The sequence below is a fragment of the Myotis davidii genome, unplaced genomic scaffold (assembly GCF_000327345.1).
Source record: "Myotis davidii unplaced genomic scaffold, ASM32734v1 scaffold328, whole genome shotgun sequence".
Classification (NCBI taxonomy): Eukaryota; Metazoa; Chordata; class Mammalia; order Chiroptera; family Vespertilionidae; genus Myotis; species Myotis davidii.
The window spans coordinates 2,751,965-2,758,755 of NW_006300373.1; the positions used below are offsets into that span (position 1 = coordinate 2,751,965).

Consider the following 6,791-nt stretch of genomic DNA (forward strand, 5'->3'; position numbering starts at 1 on the left):
AAAGCGCTTCCTAAATGTTGAAAGGTCCTCCATGGCTCATGAAAATGAAAATAATCCTTTATTTGATTTTGTTTGTGTATAGGCCCATGGTTGGCAAACTGCGGCTCGGAGCCAGATGCGGCTCTTTGGCCCCTCGAGTGTGGCTCTTCCTAAGCCTTAGGAGTCCCCTAATTAAGTTAATAACAATGTACCTACCTATATAGTTTAAGTTTAAAGAACTTGGCTCTCAAAGGAAATTTCAGTCGTTGTACTGTTGCTATTTGGCTCTGTTGACGAATGAGTTTGCCGACCACTGGTCTAGGCCATTGGAGAAACACCTAAGGATTTCAGTCTCAGGAATGTGAAGACCGAAAAAAAAATAAACCTAAGCCACCGTTCCTTTGCCTAAAAGTTGGTAAATTGTTACGGTATTTGGTTATTTAAAATTTTCTGTTTATTTCTCCAAGGCCGATAATTATCATTTTGAGAACATTTGGGTGTTTGAGTACGTACCACCACTCCAAGAATGATAAATCTCACCATAGGCATGCTTAGATGGAATATAAATATTCCTTTCCTGTTTAGCTGACAGTTTTAGGATCCTTCTCAGCAGTGATAAAAAACTCGCAGTTATAATGTGTGATCATTTTGCCTTTCATTATAATGCAGAATTTCTCCATGCAAAATCAGGGCGAGATATAAGCCAAAACCCAGGGGCAAAATTCATTCATTATGCATGTACCTTATTCCCCCAAATATTGATAATACTTTTCATAATAATTATTTTACATATATTAGCTCTCGCTGCCATATTAGTATTAAAGATACCTTTATTAATCTTGAATATTTTGCTGAATAATGAATAGGCTCTCTGAGGCTCGAGTTAAAAGCTGCTCTTAGCGAGAGTGCTGTAAATCAGTTGTTTTATGAACAAAATTGGCTTCCGTGTTTTTTTCCTCAGGATTGCTTATTTAAATAATTTTCCCATTTATCGAATGTGTGTTTTTTTATATATTTTTTTTCCGCCAGAGACACGTCCCCCCGCTGCCACCCTGCCTCCTGGGTCTCTCTGCCCGTTGGTGACAAATGCAAAATCACATGGGCCTTCCTCTGAGCGTTCACCGTCGGAAAGGGCAGGGCCTGCATCATTTAGCAGGCAGTTGGCGTGCTGGTCCCCGCGTTCGCGTGCTTTCCTGCGAGCAGATACCAACAATCATGCCAACCGGAAATGTCCTTTCCTGAGAGCTCAGTGTGTGCCAGGTTGGGAGGGTACCAACTCACATCGCCATCGCCCCGTTGGTTGGAAAGAATCACTTCCCCCATGTTATAGATGATGGGACGAAGGCTCAGGGAGGTTACGGTTGGGCGCGTCGCTGGCAAGGCCAGAATCAGGGCTTACACTCCGGTGGATTGGACTCAAAGCCCGGGCAGTGCTGCCCCTGGCTGACAGTTCAGAGGGGGCTGTTTGTGGGCCTCTGTGGCATGAGCCAGGCCACAGGGTCTGGCCTCACCGGTCTCTGGGGGTCCCAGGTCGGGGGACCGGAGCTGCCATTGGTGAGGGCGGAGGTCCATGGGAAGGGGGTGTGGCTGTTGGAAGGGCAAGCTTAGATATGACTCGTGTCATCACATAGCGGTCTCTCCATCTTATGGGTAGTTCAGCAGCGACATCCTCTGATGGTGTCCATGAACAAGGAGAGCTTCCATCTCCGTAGACTCCTGTGATCCCATCCTGTGCAGAGGGCCCAGGGCCAGCCCGCTCGTGCTGGCTCGGTTTGATTGAGAGGGTCTGCCTGGAGTTGGACTGTGTCTGAGGCAGCTTCGCCATGGATTGGTGATGTCTGCCATGGGATCGGCACAGGGGACGGGGGGCAGCAGACACGCTGGGTGTTTGTTGAACCCGAGCTTGACTGAATGACTGTTGGGTGGCCTGCCTTTCAAACCAGCTTGTGTTGGGCCTTGGCATCATGGGTCTCACGTGCCAGAAAAGCAGAAGGCTTTGGTGAGGGTGCGATTGTTCCAAAGCCACGCGGGACAGGAAAGGGGAGAGGAGAATATGGGCTCGGCTGGCAGTGCTTCTGGGGGAAGCCCCTCTGCACTGCACGGAGAGCCAGGAACAGGCCGAGGCCAGCTGCACGTTCCTCACAGGACGCATTCGCGCCTCGCCGGGGTGACCTTTGTCAGCGTTTGCTGGGATGCCAGCCTCGGGGGAGCAGAAACTGGGTCTGCCCCGCTTGCCGCATGATCCCAACACCTAGAACCGGGCCCGGCATTGCAGTAAACGTTTGTGGAATGAATGAAGGTGTGAAGGAATGAATGGATTGAATGACTTTCCCAGGACCTACCCTCAACTTGGAAAAATTCCCACCACTCTCACCCCTAGGTCGTCCTTGCCAAACGCTGTCTCCTGAATTGGACCACTGTTCGTGGTTCTGGAATTTCTTTCTTCATTCCTCTAGAGCAGCGGATCTCAACCTGTGGGTCGCGACCCCTTTGGGGGTCGAACGACCCTTTCGCAGGGGTCACCTAAGACCATCAGAAAACACATATATAATTACATATTGTTTTTGTGATTCATCACTATTTTTTAATTATGTTCAATTTGTAACAATGAAATTGGGGTCACCACAACATGAGGAACTGTGTTAAAGGGTCGCGGCATTAGGAAGGTTGAGAACCACTGCTCTAGGGTCTTCCGGTTTGGCCATTTCATCAGGACCCATGTGTCTTCCTTGGGAGCCACCCAGGGTGTGGAGACCAGTCCCAAAGCCATTTGCATTCCTGAATATGGCCTCCTCAGCTCCCACAGTGAGGGGCAGCCTGGCTTAGTCAGGTTTCAGATATGCATATCATTATGCAAATGCACTCAAGCTGAATATAATTTCCCTTAAAGGTATTTCCAATGGAAAAGAGATCTCCTTGCAGGAGGAGCCTGGTCAGGCAGTACCTGAAGGAAGGCTCGCTGTTTGCACGAAGCATGCGTGAGACATGCGTGAGTGTGAGTCATTGCAGCCAGCCAGTTTGAGGATGAATCGTGACAATAACAATGGCGAGAACTGATTGAATTCCTGCTAAATGCCAAACGCTGAACGGAGCACAGGAAAGCTGTCTTTGCCTTGAAGCTTGCCAACCACCCTGAAGGGACGTCCATGATCACCCCTGGGTTACAGATGGGTAAACTGAGGCATCCCGACTCCAGGCACTGGCACCCCAACTTGGAATCCAGAGGAAATATTTAAGTGAATCTTGAGGGTTAAGGAGACAATGCCTCGTATCTAACCCCACGCCTTTTGTCCCTTATTCCAGCCGGTGCCGGCGCCTCTCTCAGGGATACCTTGGAGAAGCCAGATATTTCTGGTTAACAAATGTGCGAAATAAATTAGACTCTCTCCCAACCCCACGGCAGCGCAAAGCGTCCAACCCACTTGGTTTCCTAAGTGGGACTGACAGTTGCATGAAAAGATGGAGCGAGTCTTTCTCCCTACAGAGCCCCTGCAGGAGCAGTCCCACAGGGAGAGCCTGCCTCTTGCTTTAAGGCAGTGGTTCTCAGCCTTCCTAATGCGGCGCCCCTTTAATACAGTTCCTCACGTTGTGGTGACCCCCAATTTCATTGTTAGAAATTGAACATCATGAAAGCATAGTGATTCATCACAAAAACAATATGTAATGCTATATGTGTTTTCCGATGGTCTTAGGCGACCCCTGTGAAAGGGTCATTCGACCCCCAAAGGGGTCGCGACCCACGGGTTGAGAACCGCTGCCTTAAGGGGACATTTGAAAGCACACGCACGCACGCACACGCCCGCACTTTTTCTCCACATGACTAGGGGACATTTGAAAGCACACACACGCACGTACACGCACAGGCACACGCACACGCCCGCACTTTTTCTCCACATGACTAATCCAGTCCTCCGTGACCCCACTTTAGTGTGGCGGGGACGCAGGAACCGAGCGCGCAGCTTCCACCGACCCCGAACATTTAGTTACATTAATCACCGCGGGTTTTTGGACTTGGAGTGACCGGATTGAAAGACACTTTCTTGGGGAGACATTGATCAAACAGTCTACAGGTATCTGGACATCGCGGGACATTCATCATCTCCGCATTATCTCGCCCACCAGTAGAATATGTAAATGTGATTCCTGTCAGTGATAAGGGGAAGTGAAATTATTCTTAGAGATGGGTCCATCTGGAGCGGTTGATACGATCTTACCTAAGACAATAGGTTGTAGAGATAATTTTTTTTTTCTCTTTAGCATCACTAATCCAGCGTTGCCAATATCCATGGAGAATGGAGAAATCTCGCGCCGCACCAGGGCTGTCCGGCCGGGGAGGACAGGGAAGCGAGTTCCAGTTTGGAGTGGGTGCCCGCGCTGTTCTTTGGCAGCCTGGCCAGAAAGATGCTTTCGGCATAATGGAGGAGGGCGTTTCTGGAAGGGCCTTGCTAGGCGGTGGGAGAGTGTGTGCAGGGAGGGATTGCATCCAGCCAACATTTTAACTCTTCACACACACAAGACAGAGGTGTCCAGACACAGCCACGGATGGCCACGGCTTCTGCAGGGATCCAGGAATGCGTCTCCCAGAGAGAAATCCTTCCAGACCTTTCTGACCCATCCACTGCCCCTCAGAGGGGTGGCCTGAAGTGTTCAGTGCAGAGAGGAACAGAGGGAGGAGGGGGAGAAGCAGAAGGAGAAGATCCCGGGTTCTCCTCCCAGCCACGCTCTGTGGGGACTTCCTCTCTCTGGTGTGTGTCTTGCGTGTCTGCAGTGAAATGGGTGGGATCCGATGACATATTCTCCGTGACAGAACGGCAAGCCTTCCTAGATACCTGGTCCCTCTCAGCTGAGGAAGCGAGCATGTGCCGTAGGGAGCCTTGGGATGGTGACGGCCGGAGAAGCCTCCTGCCTTTCGCCTGGACACCTCGGGCTGCCTGGTGCTCTGTGAGAGGCCCTGATATGAAGGAGGCCCCCAGAGAGAGGACGTTGAAGCCCGAATGGACGTTGTCTCAAAGGGCTTATTGCTAAGGAATCATCGAAAGCAGAAGGGTGTCCCCGGGAGCCGTTCCTTTGCTACGTGTGAATGCTAAGCATGTTTTGCTACAAGTTCCAACATCCAAAGAGTATTGGAAAGTCAGCCGAGCCACGGCTTTTGTAGCTTGGAATTTACTCAGGGTGGGGCAGATTCCTCATCCTTCCTGACCACTCAGAGCCCACCTCCTGCATCCCTTCCCTCACCCCCCGCCCCCGCCCCTCCCGGCACTAGTCCTCTCGTTGAAAACTAAAAGAAGTCATGCAAAAGAAGAATAGCTGTATAGATTGTGGCGCATCTATGTAAGGGAGTATTTCACCGCTGTTAAAAGTAATATTATGGAAGAGTTAATGCCATAAATGTTTAAAATATTAAGGGGGGAAAACAGATCAGAATGGTATATAGACAGTGATTTTATTTTGAAAATAAAATAAGTATGCACGGAGTGAAAATTGGACAGGCGCAGACCCACATTCTAACATCCGTTATCTTTTGGGTGGTAGGATTCCAGGTAACTTCACTTTAGTGTTTAATATTTTAGGGATCAGTGAATGATAGCATGCAAATCAAATCTGGTCCACCCCCTGTTTTCTTTATAAATAAAGTGTTATTGGAACACAGCCAGGTCTATTCATTTATGCACCATCTCTGGCCACCCTCACACTACAACAGCAGTGTTGAGTATATACAACCAAGACCATAAGGCCCACAAAAGCTAGAATATGTGCTAGCTGCCTCTTTACAGAAACAGCGTGCCAGGTCCTGGCCGAGATGATCTACCATAAACACCTTTTACTTGCGTCACAGAAAAGCTTAACACGGAAACAACTCATGATGAGGTTTTACGTAGCAAAGCGACCTCATTTAAAAGATGGACATGCCAAGAAAAAACCCTCCAACGGTTATATTAAGTCCAAATATCTGTGCCTCTCCACAAGTTTCAAGGGGAACTTTGAAATGTAACAACCTACTCCTAGCTGCCCTCTGAGATGGAAGTTGTAACATAGGATGTGCCGATAAAAGTGTTGGAGTTTCCAGACAAGAATAGGTTCCCACCAAGATAACCAATACGATACATCTCCCTACCTACCCAGTTTTCCCTTCTCCCTGTCTTCCCAGAAAATCCCAGTAACACCCCCACCTCCCCCTTTCAAAGATCAAATGGTCGCTCCTCTCTCCTGCTCCTTGAATCCCAGCTGCTGGCCCTAGGACCACCTCTCTAATTTCCCCACGGCCCCCTGCAGGAGAGAGGAGAGTCTTCTTTAGAGAATATGAAGGGCCGCCCCCCCCCTCCGTCCCTCCCCGCTCCCAACATAAAGACTAAGCGATATTGACATATGAGGTCTTCAAAAGCGAAATATGGCCTTGGGTCAATTTTCAAAACACACAGAGAGCTTCCCACTCACTCCTGCAAGACCTTGTATGAAATATAAACAGCCAGCTGAGGACCGGCAGATGTTTGAGAGCAGAGCTCAACATGAAAAAACAAAGAGCCCCTCCCCTCCCCGCCCCTGGAAAAATAATGACGGTAGGAAGTAAAGACAATCCAGAAACCGGGAGAACGAACCCAGACCAGCGATACCATCTCCAGTGATAACAGCATCTATCTATGCCATCGACGAGTGAGGCACAAGAAAGGGTTCCTGGAAACGGAACAGACGATAGCCAAACAACACACACGGCTAAAGGGAGAGGAGGGACATCAAGGTGAGAAAAATCTTTCAGAAGAGTAAATTTAAAACAAACAAAAAGATAGCGATTGGGAGGGAATTTTTTTTTTTTT

General features: G+C 49.1%; 1 long non-coding RNA gene across 1 annotated transcript in view; it reads right to left on the reverse strand.

Moving 5' to 3' along the window:
* LOC107185171 overlaps nucleotides 1–6,420 on the reverse strand; it is a 20,344-nt gene extending 13,924 nt beyond the window's left edge. The window contains exons 1-2 of the long non-coding RNA XR_001516088.1: nucleotides 6,411–6,420; nucleotides 1,920–1,922 (exon numbers count right to left, since the gene is read on the reverse strand). This is a non-coding gene — a long non-coding RNA (uncharacterized LOC107185171). The remainder of the gene's footprint in view (nucleotides 1–1,919; nucleotides 1,923–6,410) is intronic.
* Between the last annotated feature and the right edge of the window lie 371 nt (nucleotides 6,421–6,791).